The sequence below is a fragment of the Cetorhinus maximus genome, chromosome 15, assembly GCF_964194155.1.
Source record: "Cetorhinus maximus chromosome 15, sCetMax3.hap1.1, whole genome shotgun sequence".
NCBI lineage: Eukaryota > Metazoa > Chordata > Chondrichthyes > Lamniformes > Cetorhinidae > Cetorhinus > Cetorhinus maximus.
In genome coordinates, this window is record NC_135893.1 from 70,178,692 (window position 1) to 70,195,554 (window position 16,863).

At 46.1% G+C, this 16,863-nt stretch overlaps 1 protein-coding gene across 1 annotated transcript in view; it reads right to left on the reverse strand.

Moving 5' to 3' along the window:
* Window positions 1-16,863, reverse strand: part of mmd2a (monocyte to macrophage differentiation-associated 2a) — a 139,618-nt gene that overhangs the window by 19,924 nt on the left and 102,831 nt on the right. The gene's annotated exons all lie outside the window — the stretch shown is intronic.

A 16,863-nucleotide genomic window follows, 5' to 3' on the forward strand; every position in this document is an offset into this window, starting at 1 on the left:
TATTTACTTCAAATCACCCTTCACTTTTCTAAACTCCAGTGGAAACAAGCCCATCTGTCCAACCTTTCCTCATAAGACAACTCACTCATTCCAGGTATCAATTTAGTAAACCTCCCCTGAACCGCCTCCAATGCATTTACATCCTTCCTTAAATAAGGAGACCAAAATTGCACGCAGTATTCGAGGTGCAGTCTCATCAATGCCCTGTATAACTGAAGCATAACATCCTTACTTTTATGTTCAATCCCTCTTGTAATAAAGGATAGCATTCCATTAGCCTTCTTGATTACATGCTGTACCTGCACACTAACGTTTTGTGACTCGTGTACTAGAACATCTAGATCCCTCTGCACCTCAGAATTCTGCAGTCGTTCTTTGTTTAAATAATGCTCTGCTTTTTTGTTCTTCCTGCCAAAGTGAACAACTTCACATTTTCCCACATTAAACTTCCCATTTTCCAGATCTTTGCCCACTCACTCAACCTATCTATATCTGTCTGCAACCTCCTTATGTCCTCTTCACAACATACTCTCCTACCTATCTTTGTGTCATCTGCAAATTTAGCTACCATGCCATCGCTCCTCTCAATCTAAGTCATTGATGTAAATTGTAAAAAGTTGAGGCCCCAGTACAGACTCCTGCAGGATGCCACTCGTCACATCCTGCCCATCAGAAAAAGACCCATTTATGCATACTCTCTGTTGTCTGGCAGCCAGCCAATCTTCTATCCATGCTAATATGTTACCCCCTACACCATGAGCTTTCATTTTCTGCAATAACCATTGATATGGCACCTTATCAAATGCCTTCTGAAAATCCAAGTACAGTATATCTACAGGCTCCCCTTTATCCACTGCGCATGTTACTCCTTCGAGAAACTCCAATAAATTGGTTAGACATGATTTTCCTTTCACAAAACCATGCTGACTCTTCCCGGTTACCTTGAGTTTCTCTATGTGCCCAGCTATAACCTCCTTAATGATTGATTCTAACAACTTTCCCATGATAAGTGTCAAGCTAACTGGCCTATAGTTTCCTGTTTTCTGCCTCCCTCTCTTCTTGAATAGAGGGGTTATATTTGCTACTTTCCTGATGGAACCTTCCAGAATCTAGTGGATTTTGGAAAATTAACACCAGATGGTTTTCTAAAAGATTGTTGATCTGCCTCTTCATCTGAGGCAGTCTGGGGGATGGGATACTTTGCCTTTTCTTGCTTGGAGCTGGAATAGAGAGGAGAAAGAATTAGTGATTGACTAGGCAGACTCCTACATTATAGATCACAAACATTCACTCCCTCCACCACCAGTAGCAGCAGTGTGTACCATCTACAAGCTGCACTACAGAAACTCGCCAAGGCTCCTTTGACAGCACCTTCCAAACCCACGGCTACTGACCATCTAGAAGGACAAGGGCAGCAGATAGATGGGAACACCACCACCTGCAAGTTCTCCTCCAAGTCACTCACCATCCTGACTTGGAAATATATTGCTGTTCCTTCACTGTTGCTGGGTCAAAATCCTGGAACTCCCTCTCCAGTAGCACTGTGGGTGTACCTACACCTCATGGACTGCAGTGGTTCATGAAGGCAGCTCACCACCACCTTCTCAAGGGCAATTAGGAATGGGCAATAAATGCTGGCCCAGTCAGCGATGCCCACATCCCGTAAATGAATAAAAAACCTCACATCATTGTCCGCATGAGGCTGATGTCCACTGGATGCACCCTCACTGGCTTGTTGGAGGGAGGCCGATCTCGCCTTCCAAACAAGAATGATCCCTGTTCTCTCCAGTCAGCTCTGCTACCTGTTCCGCATAGGAGGAGAGTGTCCTCAAGTCCGTGAACCCCCCTCTGGTCTTGGTTCTCTCCCTTTTATTGTGGGTAATTTTATCCTGCATGAAGACAGATGGATTGACTGTGAGCACTATGGAGGAAAGAACAGTTCAGGAACATGCATGTCTGCTGTGTCTGCCAAACCCACCCCAGTAAGGGATTAGGGTGCTGTTTGCGCAGGGTCTTACATGAGATGATGAGCATAAAGTGGCTGGTAGGCATTCAGTGCTGATGTCCCATCTGCTGGTTGTGTGTGACATCCCTGTGGGCTCTAACCCTTAGACTGCCTGATGCCCTCATGAGAGTGTGAGTTTGGAGTGAGTAGAAGCTTTGCTTACCCTGGCGGAGTGGAGCAGATCATTCATCATTTTTCGGCACTGATGGATGGTCTGTTTTTATTTTCCATGGGCGCTAACCTCCCCGTCGACCTTCTCCCGGGCCTCCTGCTCCCATCCCTCGGAAAAAGGCCCTCCCGCCTTTCCTGGGTGGCTTGGAGGAGAATCCCTGGGGAGGCTTCGGTGAACAGTGGGGCTAACAGCTTTGATCTTGTCGGCGCCATGGATTATCTGTCTGACAGAACACCTGGGCTGCAGTGAGCGTCTATACAGCTGCCATTTAAATATGGCACCAGGACATTCAGCCTCCATGAGTAAATGGCAGGGCGGACGAACCCCCGCCCGCCCTGCCAGGAGATTGGCTGAGCTCCTCACCGATGAACAGAAAAGCGGAAGATTGCGCATGTTCAGCCAATCAGCCGTCCAGCGGGAATCACATCAAACTTTCCTGCCTACTGCACTTAGGGCGGAATTTTCCATACCTGCTGGCGTCGGGCGTCATGGCGGGCATGAGTGGACAACATGGCAGGAGGGCCACAAATCAGTTTCACACCGTCGTGAAACCAGTTTGCGACCATCTGCTCCGCCCGCCAATGTCAGGGCCGCCTTCCCCACTGCTGGATGTCGGGAACTTCATTTTATAAATCTGCATATCGTTATAAGCCCCTGCTCACCAGAATCATCCCCCCCCACACTGGATCTTCCAGACACGTTGGTGTATGTTTCACAACTGTACATAAGTGATGTGCACCTGGCGAGCTGCATTTCACTTGGGACTCCGAGGTTTGTTTGCCTACCTTGCTTCGGGCAGCACTCATGGTCATCAGCGCCAGGCTTCGCAGGCAGCACCCCATCACTTTTAGGGGGGCTCATGGGCAGGTCTCTACCTACCAGACCAGCCATAAGGCAGGGGTGGCTTTTCAAAGGCTGCAGGGCTAGGGCTTGTTTAGGGAAGGGGGACAAGTGGCCTCAGACAAAGGAAGAGGCTGCAGGGCGAGGACATCACTGGGGAAGGGGGTATCCCAGGGTGTGTGTGTGGGGTGTTAGGAACTTGAGATAATTTTAAGTAATTTATATTTATATTTGTGGGTGCTAGGAATGAGTTTTAGCTTTAAGTTTTAAGTTTAATTTGTGTTTCTGTATTGATGTGTCAGAAAAGGGGAACTTGAGTTTTAGTTTCACTTTTAAAGATGCCTGCATTATAATGAGGTTTCATGACTCTTGAAGGGGAGTTAAAACAAATGCAAGGTAGAAAAATCTGAGTTGTTGCCTAGCAACAGGAGGCCCCTACAGGGACAGAGAGAAACTGAAAGCAGTTTGAGTTCAGTTGGTGATTATGCTGTAAGGTTGGAAGCAGCTGCCAGGAGAAGCTGGACACAGGAGAGGGAGCTGTAGAAAGCGGGTTCCAAAAACTAAAGAAGAAAGTCCCCAAAACCAGGGAGTGGAACACTCTAAACTTAAAGGGAGAAAGCCATAGGATGCAGACTTAAAGCAAAATAGGCTTGTGAGAAGCCAGAAGATCCAAGAAGACAGTTGAAGCTCTGTAAATTTTTACTATGGGCATGTGAAGCTGTGGTGTTCTGTTGGCATGGCTAAGCCTGAGTGTGTGTGGAAGGCAAAGCTTGAATGCACGTGGCGAACCAGGGTAGAGGAACACTGGAAGAAGAGTTCGAAACCCTGGAGGTGGACTCTTGTGGAATGTGTTCGAGAAAAAGTGTTGTTTGGGAGAAGGTTCCAGAGTGGGTTCTTTGAGAGTGGATATTGGACACTGTCATGTGAAAGATGGAGTTCAGTGAGACCAGTTGGTTCATGAGGTGACAAGCGTGTGGGGGGAGTTGATGAGAGATCCATAGCATCTGTTTGGGATGGCACCTGTCACCTTCTTTCAAAGTGCAGTGTATATGACCACAGGTCACCTATTGGTTTACATGGACTATGTACTTAATGTGAATATGTCTGTGTGTGTGTGTGTGTGTGTGTGTTATATAAGATAGCTTTTGTAACTTGTGTTATCCTCGCGAATCTGTATGTATCTGTAAAGGTATAGGTATGAATGAAGGGGTCTTGTAATATAGTTCATCTTTTCTTGTTTTATAAATGTTTTATCCTTTTGTTAAAAATCCATTAGCTGGCTCCTGTGACTCTGCTCAGTAGCTGCCCTCCACATTTCTAAACAAAATAAGTTAGGATCTATCAAGCCAGGTTCCATCCTGGGATCTGGCTTGTCCAGTAGTAACATCAGCCAGGATAACAGGGAGCACACGTCGATCTGTGCAAGTGGCCTCAAGATGGTGAGGGCTGAGGATGCAGTCTCCAGAGGGGATGAGGCCAGATGGAGATGGGAGGGTTTGTGTGAGAGTGAGTGGTGATGTCCCTTGAGCTGGCAGCAAGTGAGATACCAGTGAATGTGTGATGGCCTTGTGAGTGTGTGAGTTTAGAGTGATGAGATGGTTGCCTTACCCTGGCGGCATGGGTGAGATCATTCATCCGTCTTCTGCACTGGATGGCTGACCTCTTGTGTGCAGCATTGGCACTGACCACTGACGCTACCACCTCCCAAGTCGGACTGGTGAGACTGATGGACCTCCTGCGGCCAGAGTTGGGGTGGAGGACATCCCGGCGGGCCTCCAAAAGGCATTCCAGTGACGGGTCACTGACCTCTTGGCTTTCAGAGCCATGTCTTCACTGGAGCAGTCCTGGGGTGCAGGCATTGAGAACTGTGTGGGCGGCTGCAGTTTAGATTTGGCACCCAGAGAGAGGAAACAGTGAAGTAACAGCATGGCGGGCGATTCAGAGGCAGCCCGCCAGCAAGACGGCATGTTTCCTGTGGCTGCATAATTAATAAGGCGGGATTGGGATGATATGGCGTGGGAAGCCGCCATTGCAGCCGGCAAGTAAAACGTCCTTTTCCCCACCCTTTGCCTCCAAAATGGAATATTCCGCCCATAATGATATAAGACAACAGGATATAGTAAAGACACTGCTGTCAAAAATGGGGAATCCCAGTCAGGATTATTCTTTGTTTGCTTACCCACCTGTCTACATGTCTTTTCATCAATCCTCCACCTTCTTCCTCTCAAGTCCTTTCCATACAACAATCAGTTTATCATGATAACCAGGGTCACTTTATCACGACCGAGATATCCTAAAGATTTGCAAATTGAAGGCTGTGTTTGTTTTATTGGGAAAATGCAACCATTTTGATAAGTGTGAACATTCTGAGAAGTGTGGCCAGATAAACCATGTCCCAACTACCTTTGGTCATTGGAACTTTTATCTGCGATTTCACAGAGTGACAGGGTATGGGTTTATAGAATCACAGAATGGTTATATCACAGAAGGAGGTCATTCAGCCTGTCAGGTCTGTGCTGTCCTTCTGAAGGAGCAATTCACCTGTAACTCCTACCTGGCAAGATATAAATTTTTATCTGTTTTGTCTGTGCATGTGTGCGTGCGTATGACTAGCTGTGCGAATATGCTTCTATTTGTGTATGTGCATTGTATATGTCTGTGTGTGTGTTGTATATGTCTGTGTGTGTGTGTTGTATACGTCTGTGTGTGTGTTGTATATGTCTGTGCGTGTGTCTGTGTGTTGTATATGTCTGTGTGTGTGTGCCCATACTAATCTATGCCTTTATGTGAACTTGTGGAGGGATTTGATGGATTGGAACCTGGCATTTCCTTATAGGGAAGAAGGGATAATTACTCAGGCCAATCCTGCATGCATCCTAATGACTGGCCAGAGACTGGCTTTGGCAGAGAATAGGAAGCAGGTTATCTGTCTGCCATGTCTCTTGACTGAGGCATCATGGATTACTGAGGAGGATGGAGAAAAATAGCGAATAAAATGTACCAAAACATAAAGAAATCTAGAGAGAGCACGAGTAACATTAATAGAACTTATAAAGATCATGGCACATAAATGCAGAGCCTGAATGAAAAGCTTAATTAAATGCAAAAGATTGGAGTTTCTGATGGAGACACCTTTACTTAAGTTCATTCTGGATGGGGTTCTCTGATTTTACCTGTTATAGTGGCAATGAAGTGTGTCTAATAAACTACAACATAATGTCTTGGATGTTATATTAGTCATATTAATCATAAATTAATGTGACAGAAGTAACATTGATTAGATGATGTTCCATTTTGGGTTCGATACAGTACGGTAAGAAGGTATGGGCCAAAGACAGTGATGGGATATGTTGAAGCAGTAACAAAAACAGAATTACCTGGAAAAACTCAGCAGGTCTGGCAGCATCGGCGGAGAAGAAAAGAGTTGACGTTTCGAGTCCTCATGACCCTTCAGCAGAACTGAGTGAAGTTAGGAGAGGGGTGAAATATAAGCTGGTTTAAGGTTGGGGGGGGGGGGTGGCGAGAGAAAGAAGTTGGGGGGTGGGGGCGGTGGTTGTAGGGTCAAGCAAGCAGTGATAGGAGCAGATAATCAAAAGATGTCACAGACAAAGGAACAAAGAGGTGTTGAAAGTGGTGATATTATCTAAGAAAATGTGCTAATTAAAAATGGATGGCAGGACACTCAAGGTACAGCTCTAGTGGGGGTGGGGTGGAAAGACTGACAGGGTATTACAGTTATAGATTTAAAAATAATGGAAATAGGTGGGAAAAGAAAAATCTATATAAATTATTGGAAAAAACAAAAGGGAGGGGGAAGAAACGGAAAGGGGTGGGGATGGGGGAGGGAGTTTAAGATCTAAAGTTGTTGAATTCAATATTCAGCCCGGAAGGCTGTAAAGTGCCTAGTCGGAAGATGAGGTGCTGTTCCTCCAGTTTGCGTTGGGCTTCACTGGAACAATGCAGCAAGCCAAGGACAGACATGTGGGCAAGAGAGCAGGGTGGAGTGTTAAAATGGCAAGCGACAGGGAGGTTTGGGTCTTTCTTGCGGACAGACCGCAGGTGTTCTGCAAAGCGGTCACCCAGTTTGCGTTTGGTCTCTCCAATGTAGAGACCACCGCATTGGGAGCAACGAATGCAGTAGACTAAGTTAGGGGGAATGCAGTGTTGGAGTGGTGTGATGGAATGGAGGGATACATGTTCAATCCTCTACTCTGCAATCCACCTGATCACTGGCCTCCGACTATGGCAAACCAGCAAGAAAAGGACAGATGCTTTCCCCTGCCATAAATAACAGGGTAAAGTCCTTGCTGGTCAGTTTGCCAATGAGTGCCAAAGGCAGATTCTGGGAGCTGGTGATCTAGCCGACACTTCAGCAACAGCAGTTGCTGGTCAGATGGGATTGCAAGGAAGACGAGGCTGAGAATGTAACAATACCTTAAGAAAACAGAACAGGAAAAAGCCATTCACTGCATCTACTCTGTCCTTCCAACAGACAATGTAAAGCCTATATTGGGCTCTCATAGTGACTTATTCAATCTTGAGGGGTAACCTGCTCTGTCCCTGAGAAGATGAGACATTTAGCTCTTGGCTCTTGTCAATGCTCCTTGCTTAGCTAATGTCAGTAATAAATACTGATTGTTTAAAACAACTTAAAAGTTGTTTAAAGGACCTTGCTAACTACAGAAAGAAAGACGAGTTAATGCACTCATCTATATAGGATCTGTAGATCTCCCAGCAGCTTAGTCTATGCAGCAGTGGCACAGACCTGCAAACCGGTTCTGCACACCTTTGCTCCCAGGGCCCACTGCACTTTCTCCCTAAGGCCCGCTGCACTCCCCCCTCCCCCTGCCTCACCCCTGGGCCTGCCATCCCTTTGCTCCCCTAGGTCCCGGGAGCCCTCAGCACACTCACTGCCGCTGGTATTCGCTGCTCCTCCTCCACTTCCCTGCCGCCAGCCTTGACCAAGGCACGGGAGCAGCTTGTGCAACTCCACCTCACACCTTTCCTAAGGGTTAACAGCAGAGTCCTTACCACTGCTGAACAAGTCCAGGAGCTGCCTTCTCTCAGCTGCATGCCCATCCAGAGGGCAGAAGGGGTGGACACTGAGATAAAGCTGGAAGGAAGCAAGGCCCTGAAATCAGGGTCTACAGACAGAGGACCCGGTCTCTCTCATGTCTGAACGCCAGTACCTCAGGAGGCTCAGGCTCACACAACAGCAAGGTCACTGCTGACACCTGCAGCCCCCTGGAACATGACCTCCTTCCAGGTGAGTGGAGCAGGTGAGTGGAGCAGGTGAGCAGAAATTGCCAAAGGCTAATAAGGTGCCTGTTGCTGGAAACCGACAACTCCTCCCTTCCCAACTGGTTCGCTGCCTCTCGCCAAGTTGTGTTCTCTCTTCTCCTGAAAGGAGAAAAAGCAGGAGAGATGTGATTGTGTTCCCCTCCGAGCCATTCACCATCCTGACTTGGAAATATATCCTTCATTGTCGCTGGGTCAAAATCCTGGAACTCCCTCCCTAACAGCACTGTGGGTGTACCTACACCACATGGACTGCAGCGGTTCAAGGTGGCAGCTCACCACCACCACCTTCTCAAGGGCAACTAGGGGTGGGCAATAAATGCTGGCCCAGCCAGTGAAGCCCTCATCCCATGAATGAATGAAAAAAAATGGCTTGTGTGGAGAGGAGGGAAGGACAACATTTGTGGAAAGTGATTGTGAAGCTTGTGCATGAAAGAGCAATGGACTGAGGGCCAGTGACAGTGTTGGCTGTTCAGGTGAGGTTGTGAGGCACCTGCAGGGACAGGAAAGAGTGGAAACGCAAAATGTGTTGACCTGAGGAGTGCGGTGCAGGAGAATGCTGGGCAAATCAGTGTGGGGCTTGGTACCCGAAAGTGTTATGCCACTCACCTTTCCTGTTCTCCTGAGGTCCTGAATCCTCCTGGTGTCCTGTCTCCTGCCTGAAGGGACCCCACTCTGCCACTGACCTCCTCTGCCATTTCCATCCATGCCTGCTTGGTTGGAGAGATTGTCCTTTTTCTCCATCCTTGGTAGAGTTCATCTAATTATGGATCTCCGGGGAATAGTGAGAGATCCGGGGAGCAGCCTTCCCAGGTCTCCTCTCCATTCCTGTGGGTGCTGCAGACTCAAAATTCCAAGCGCCGATTAACTTTTCTGAAACATGCCATGGCTCCTTTCATTAAAAATCCTTCCTTTACAGACCAAATGTGTCATCCCGATTGCCCTCGCTAATTGGGGTGGGGAGCCCGAAGGCGGGGTCGTATTTGGTTTTCTCTCGGAAAGAGCAACCATAAAGCCCAAACATGGAGGAGTTGGGATCCAAACCATCAGGCTAAGCCAGTAAGATTTCACCCACAGAATCAGAGAATCACTCAGCAAAGAAGGCAGCCATTCAGCCCATCACGCCCATTCCATATTTTGAGCAAGAAACAGTTTGTGAAATATAACTCAGCTGATACAATGTTTTCGTATCAACATCATAATCTGGCAAAGTAAGCCATGCTATAGGCATCAGGGAACAATTTTTATTTTTGAATTGTCGAATGATAGAGCACAGGAGGAAGCCACTCAACCTATCCTTCCTGTGCCTTTGAAAAGGTTATCCAATTAATCTCATTCCCTGCTCTTTCCTCTTCAAGTACTTCCCTTCAAGTACTTATCCAATTCCCTTTTGAACCTTACAACTGAATCTGCTTCCACCACCTTTTAAGTCAATTACTGCCAAATTTTGCAAGCGGCACACATCTAAAGATGACCAGGAAACACAAAGCGTGCAATCTTCCGCTCCGGAGACAATGGCCGGGATTTTCCAGCCCTGACGTGGGAGATTTGGCGTCCCAGCCTGAGGTCCGTTAACTTTCAGTGGGACCGGACGATCCCACCCTATGTCCGGTGGCGGGAGTGGAAGTCGGAGTAACTTCCGCTGGAGAGTGGGACAGCTGAACATGCGAGACTTCAGCTCATTAATTATGCATTGGCGAGAAACATGTTGAATCTTGTGGCGGGGCAGGCAGGAAGTGGCCCGGCCCACCATTCCCTCATCGGCTCCACGTTCAGGCGCCATATTTAAAAGGCATCTGGACAGCTATTCACTCTGCTCCTTGACTCGCCCCCAGTCCTGCCCCGGTCTCACCCCCTCCCCTGTGCCCAGCCTTGGCACAGCTTGTACTACAGGCAGCTGATATTTTTCAGTGACGGTGTGACAGGGAGGCGAAAGCAGTGTCTACTGACCTGAAAGTCCAGGAGAAGTTGACTTCGCCAGGGCCACGCCACTTAGGTCCAGTTGTGAAGCAGAATGCTCTAAATTCCTGCTGGCAGGGTGCTAAATTTGGAGAGGGAGCAAGATTCCAGTGTGTTGGCCTTTTAATGAGCATCCGTGAGAAGCAAATGGGGTTCCCGACATAGCTCCGCAAGACATTTAAGTCGTCATGAAAGTCAGGGGAACAAGATTCCGAGCTAATTTCCTGCCGTCAGAAAACTGATTTTTGGCCTCCTGTCAAATCCTGCTCTCCCGCCCACCATGATTCCCACTGCTGGCGGGAGCATAGGATTCTACCTTATATTTCATCCCTTCAGATGTTGCCTGACCTGCTGAGTATTTCCAGAATTTCTGTTCTTATTTCAGTTTTCCAGCATTTGCAGTATTTTGCTATTCACTCAGGTTTAGCAATGTTAGATGCAGAGTGAAGGATCTCAACTTGGTCCAAAACTGAGCCTCAGCATCAATCTCGTGAGATCCTGACTATCCAATTCCGACATTTTTACGTTACCCGCGCTGGCTATCGGGAAGGCATTCCCGATGAGATTGTCAATTTAGTGCAAATGAAGTGGCAACTTTGTGCTGTGGGTTAACCCCCACAGCTATTCTGAACCAGATAAGCACAATCCAAAATGATCTCATTCTCAATTACTTTCCTCATTATTTTCCTACCAATGAGAGACTAGGAACTGTGAGGAGTAAAGAGATTTAGGTGTCATCTGGAGCTTAGTTTTGGGCACTGCACCACAGGACAGATATGATTGCATTGTAATGGGTACAGTGCAGATTCACCAAATCATACTTGGACTTCAGGATATAAATTATGAAGACAAGTTTCATAAATTTGGTTGAAATCAGTAGTTTCTTGTTGGCCAATTATTATATTATTATCATTTAGTACTCTCAAAGGGATGAGCACATTAAGAGCAGAATCGTATCAGCTTTAAAAAATTTCAGGCGTGGGACCATTTGTGGGTCCCAACCCCACTGGTGTCTGCTAGTCACACAGCATTGTGATCCTGCGGGAGGCAGCCAATTAAGGGCCACCTCTGTGCTTGCTGTCCAATTAAGGATGCCGGGCGAGTTCCCAAGGTGACAGGCCCAATCTGAGGGTACACAGCACTGGACGGCCGGTAGCTCCACCAGGAGAGGCGGGCATGCTGAGGCTGGTAGGGGAGCATGAGGGTGAATCAAAATGGAGGCGCTCTTGGAAGCCTGCTGAAAACCTACATTTAAATAATGCCCATAGATGTGTGGGGAGAGGGAAACACCCTCCTCAATAGGATTGATAGTGTACATGGCTGTGGCCTTTTCATTTGAGCCCCTCTATGACTGGGGGATTGAATGCAGGCTTTGGAGCCCCCCCCCTGACTGGGTGGCTGCCTCCAGGTAGCTGCCAGGCTCTGGCCTCAGCAGGGGACTGGTCCAATGCCAAGAAATATGCTGGTAAATTCCAGAAATGGCCCCTAAGTGGGACCTTAATTGGCCTAATTGGCTGCCCACCTCCTTGGAGCTGGTTGCCAATTCCTTGGCAGCTCTGGGAAAGTCGCCCGGAGGTGGGACAGCGACAAGGAGCTGACCTGATGTGCAACTTTCAAAAATTCCCCAGCCCCCGGCCTCCAAAACCTCCTCCACAGGGCTAGTAAGATTTGTCCCTAACATAATCCAATACATTTGCGCATGGACGTTACTTCAATTTGTATAGCTGTAGAGTAAAGTGTTAACTCTAATGATAGCTACTGAGCATTTGCGTAAGGAGCTATGTCACAGTGATGTCACTCATTGAGAGGTGATGAGTGTGAAGCATCTCAGAGAATAGTTCCATGTTTTACTTAATCTTTGTAAATAGCATGTAAACGAACGCTTATGAACTAAAGAACATTGCCTCCAGCAAGATCTCTTCTAGAGTAAGAAGCTAACAAATCCTGTGGTGAACCCACAATAGCAGAACAGCTATTGTCATTTTTATAAAGTAAAATCTATTTTATAAAGGTGTTCTTTACAAGGCTTTGTCACCATCATTATAAAACCGCTGTTGATTGTGAAGGGGCTCTTTTCCATTCTCTGGTAAATATGTGCAGTATATGCTAGTAAAGGGTCTGATTTTTGTGAATATTCTTAAGATAATTGACAAAAGAACCAGAGAGGAGATGAGGAAAAATTCTCTTATGCAACTGGATGCTATGATCCGGAATGCACTGCCTGAAAGGTTGTGGAAACAGACTGAATAGAAACTTTCAAAAGGAAATGTGATATATATACCTGCAAAAGTGAAAAAAATTGCGGGCTCTAGGGAAAAAGCAGGGGGAATGGGACTAATTTGATAGCCTGCATGACAGACCGAATGGCCTCCTTCTGTGCCCTATAATTCTATGAACTGCAACAACTTCACTTTTAACTAACAATTTTCTCATAGTGCAACAGAATTACAGAGGTTATCCTTAATGGTTTTCCACCTCAGATAATTCCAGGAATATTCAGAAGCTGGGCTAATGCTCCATATATAAAATGTAAGAAAAGGATCCATTTTCAGCTTTCTAAAAAGTGTCCTTTTATTGTTATGGGTAGGTACATATAAAGAAATTATGCTTTGTACTCTTTGGGGTTTAGAATGTTAAATTATGAGGGCAGGTTGCGTAGACCAAGCTCGTATTCTGTAAGTATAAAAGATGAAGGGCTGTTTTAATTGAATCTTTAAGGTGATTAGAGGACATGATAGGGAATGCAGAACAAGGAAGCATAGCCTTAAAATTAGGTCTTAGCTGTGGCAGGGTGATGTTAGGAAACATTTCTTCACACAAAGGGTAGCTGAAACTCTCTCCCCAAAAAGCCTGTCAACGTTGGGCACCAACTGAAAGTTTCAAAACTGAGATCAATGGCTTTTTGTCAGCGAAAGGTATTAAGGGAAGGGATATGGAATCAAGGCAGGTAAGTGGAGTTGAGATGTGGATCAGCTAATGGCGGAACAGACTTGAGGGGCTAGATATTCCTGTTCCTATGCTCCTCTGTTCCTACTTACGATAAATGCTCTAAATGTATGATAAAGTGAGGTGAAGGTAAAAGCTCAGACTCCATGCTGAAGTGGGTTGCCCCCAAGTACTCCTTTCATCAGCTGCAGAATGGAGCCTAGCAAGGAGATTTCTACCCCCTCCCCTGATTTCTGCCAGCAATCAGTGTCAGATAACGGGCAGGAGACACAAAAGAAAAGGATATTATTTCACAAATGGGACAACAAGTGGGCTAAATGGGAACACTGTGTCTTCAGCCAATGCAATATGACCACAGAAGATGGCCGCCAACACCCGTCTACGTATGTGCACTTGTCCGTGCATGCACAGAAAACCACTGAGATCATTGGCTGGACCCGTCAGCAGCAAACACAGTCCGGTCAAAAACATTGGAAAGTCAAACCACACATTTCCACAGTTATTGTTAACAAACTATGTATGTTACAGATTGTGTGAGAGAAAACAGTGGATTGTATTTGGCTTTATATTAAAAATAAAGAGGCAGGGATTCTCTGGTCATTTCAAAATTTGATGGAACAGGGAAAGGTCCGTTGACTTTGGGCAGGAATTTCTGGTCCCGCAGCAGGCAGGACTAGAAAATCCCGGCCAGAGACAGTGCAGAGAATAGCAAAATGTTTCAGGTATTAATGAACGAGCTGCCCAGGGTTTCTGAATCTAAAATCCACTCTCTAGGATTGTTAATTTCATTTTGTTCTTTGGTTTCAGTTCTCATTGGGATTGCCGTGAGTTTGAATTTTGCTTAAAAAAAAATAACGGGAAACTATATGGAGAAGGTAAGTATCACACTGAGGTTGGGGGAATGAGTAAAATCTGATCCCTGTCGCTCGCAATGACGTCACGGAGAGAAATGGTATAACTGCGCATGCACCGCATTGGCAGCAAACGCAGTCAAATGGAAAAGTTAGATGAAGTAAGTAAAAAGCAGCCTACGGGTGATGTAGGTATAGGCTGGGAATTCCTCAGAGATGCTCCCATCCTTGATCCATAACGTAATCAGAAGTTACAGAAGCTGGAGCAAATGTGAAGACACTTCTGGCCCATATGTGCCTCTCAACTCTTCCTGAGACTGGCAAACCCCAGTAGAATGGCTGTGTCCTTATATGTTGCTTATCAAAATGCCAAAAATGGAAATCTGAAGGTGGCAGATGATTTGATTTATTCCAGTTTATTAATTTAGGAAAAAAAAGTCCTATAGCCCCACCCCATAATAACATCTGATACCAACTATTTTCAACTGATCCCGGGGTTTGTGCCTGTGTTCCCCTCCAAGGCCATATGTTGATCATTCTTTAAGGGATGGTAGCATTGTGATATGAGACTGGATCATTAATCCAGAGGCCTGAATGCATGGTCCAGAGATGAGAGTTCAAATCGCACCACAAATTAAAGAGCTATTATCACTATTGATGACCAAGAAACTACCAAATTGTCGTAAACACCCAACTGGTTCACTAATGTCCTTTAGGGAAGAAAATCTGTTGTTCTTACTTGGTCTGGCTTCCAGACACATAGCAGTGTGGTTGACTTTTAACTGCCCCCTGAAATGGCATAGCAAGCACCCAGTTGTATCAAACTGCTACAGAAAAGCCGAAGGAGAATAAAACCGGACTAACCACCCCGGCATCGACCTAGCTACTGGAAACAATGAAGGCACACCCTGCCCAGTCGACCTCGCAGGGTCCTCCTCACTAACAACTGGGGACTTGTGCCAAAATTGGGAAAGCTGTCCCAAAAGCAAATCAAGTAACAACCTGACATAGTCATACTCACCGAATCATACCTTACAATGTCCCAGACTCCTCTATCACCACCTCTAGATATATCCTGTCCTACTGTCAGGGTAGACCGACCAGAGGCGCTAGTCAACACAGCTATACCACATTGGTAAAACCACATCTGGAGTACTATGTACGGCTCTGGGCACTATATCATGGAAGGGATATACTGACCTTGGAAAGAGTGCAATGCAGGCTCACCAGGATGTTATCAGGGCTTCAAGGGTTAGATTTTGAGGAGGGGTGGCATAAGCCAGGGTTATATTCCCTGGAACATAGAAGGTTAAGGGTGATTTGATTGAGATTTTTAGGCCTAGATAGAGTGGATGGGAAAGGCCTATTTAATTTAGCAGAGAGATCAGTGACTAGAGGGCATAGATTTAAAGTGATTGGTAGAAGGATCAGAGGGGAGATGAGGGAAAAATTTTCACTCAGCGGGTAGTGGGAGTCTAGAACTCACTGCCTGAGAGGGTAGTAAAGGCAGAAACCCTCAACTAATTTAAAAAGTGTCTGGGTGTGCCCCTGCCGCAGCCTGCAGGGCTACGGACCAAATGCTGGAAAATGGGATTAGGCTGAGTGGTTTCTCTTTTGGCCGGCGCGGGCACAATGAGCCAATTGGCCTCCTTCTATTCCGTAAACTTTCAATGATTCTATTCTGTGACTTTGAGAGAAATTGATAGGGTAAACCTTTCCTGCTGGTGGGGGGAGCCAATAGCGGGAGAGTCTCAGACAAGGGGACAAAACCCTAAAATCTGAGTTAGGCCATTTCACAGAGAATTTAGGAAGCACTTCTTCACACAAAGAATGGTTAAGGTGTGGAACTCTCTCCAACAAAAAAGCAGTAGATGTTAGCTCAATTAATAATTTAAAATCTGGGATTGATAGGTTTTTGCTCGACAAGGTATAAAAGGATATGGAGCCAAGGAAAGTGGATGGAGTTAAGATCAGCTTTTTCTTTTTTTACTTCTTTTTCACCTTTTCCTATTGGTCGAGGGGGTCAATAACCAGGGGGCATAGATTTAAGATGAGGTAGAAGGCTAAGAGTGGAGTTGAGGAGAAATTTTTTCACCCAGGGGGTGGTGGGTGTCTGGAATTCACTGCCTGAAAGGGTGGTTAAGTCAGAAACTCTCATAACATTTAAGAAATATTTAGATATTCACTTGTGTTGCCATAGCCTCCAGGGCTCTGGACCAAGCACTGGAAAACGGGATTAGTGTAGTCAGATTTTTGTTGACCAGTGCGGACACAATGGGCTGAATGGCCTCCTCCTGTGCTGTAAACGTCTATGAGTCAGCCATGGTCTCACTGAATGGGGGACGAAGCTCAAGGGGCTGAATAGGCTACTCCAGTTCCACTATTCCTTTTGTTGTGGTAAAAACAATAAACCAACCACTCTGAGTCTGTGAGCTTCAAATAAGTAAAGATTTTAATTCAAGTATATGCTGGGAGAGATGTATCCAGATGTGTCCTGGTTGGTTTCCAGGGTCTCTCTCTCTCTGACACAAAGCCTGTGTAATAAATGTATAGCTTTTAGTTATCATATTTCACTACACTGCTTGGTACAAACTTCAATTACTTTAACATACACACCACAAAACCAAATTAATGAGCTGGACAGTTCAAGCTTGCAGATGCTCCCTGTTATCTCACCCTCTTGGCTTTGGAAAGTCTGTTAGCATCTGGTGTCCAATAGCCCCATCTGTTTTCTTATCTCCTGCACACCTTGTTTACCCAAGCTGTGAAGGCCATTGAATCTTATGACTTGC